We start from the raw sequence: 530 nt of genomic DNA, 5'->3' as shown, positions 1-530 counted from the left end.
ATGCTAAACAACCTTTATTACGTATTATATATTTATCTCTTTTAAAGTTATTAATACTATTATTGTTTTGTTTCTTTTATTTTATATTTTTTGTTTTTGATTTCTTTGATCTGATATTCATAATCCCTAACTTTTTTTAAATTATTTATAATATTAATATTTAAAAAAATGTATATACATCAACAGTTTAACTAAACAGGCCTAAAATAATAGTAATAGATAATATTAACTTGAAAAAATAGTAAAATAATAATGACAATAATAATAACAGTAGTAGTAACAATAATAATGATACTAATAACAATATATGTAATGCTAATTAGTAATATTAGTACTTGTAATAAAATTGATGATGACGATAATAATTATAATGGCCATGATAAGAACAATAACAAATTAAGAATGCAGTGATAATGATAACAATAATAATCAGAGTAATAATATTAATAATAATCGAATATTAATAATAATAATAATAATAACAAAAATAATAATACAGTAATAATAATAGGCCTATAACAATAATGACA

Source organism: Anneissia japonica, unplaced genomic scaffold (genome assembly GCF_011630105.1).
Source record: "Anneissia japonica isolate Jap-2015-1 unplaced genomic scaffold, ASM1163010v1 scaffold287902_len55275_cov143, whole genome shotgun sequence".
NCBI classification, from domain to species: domain Eukaryota; kingdom Metazoa; phylum Echinodermata; class Crinoidea; order Comatulida; family Comatulidae; genus Anneissia; species Anneissia japonica.
This window is presented reverse-complemented; position numbering follows the sequence as displayed.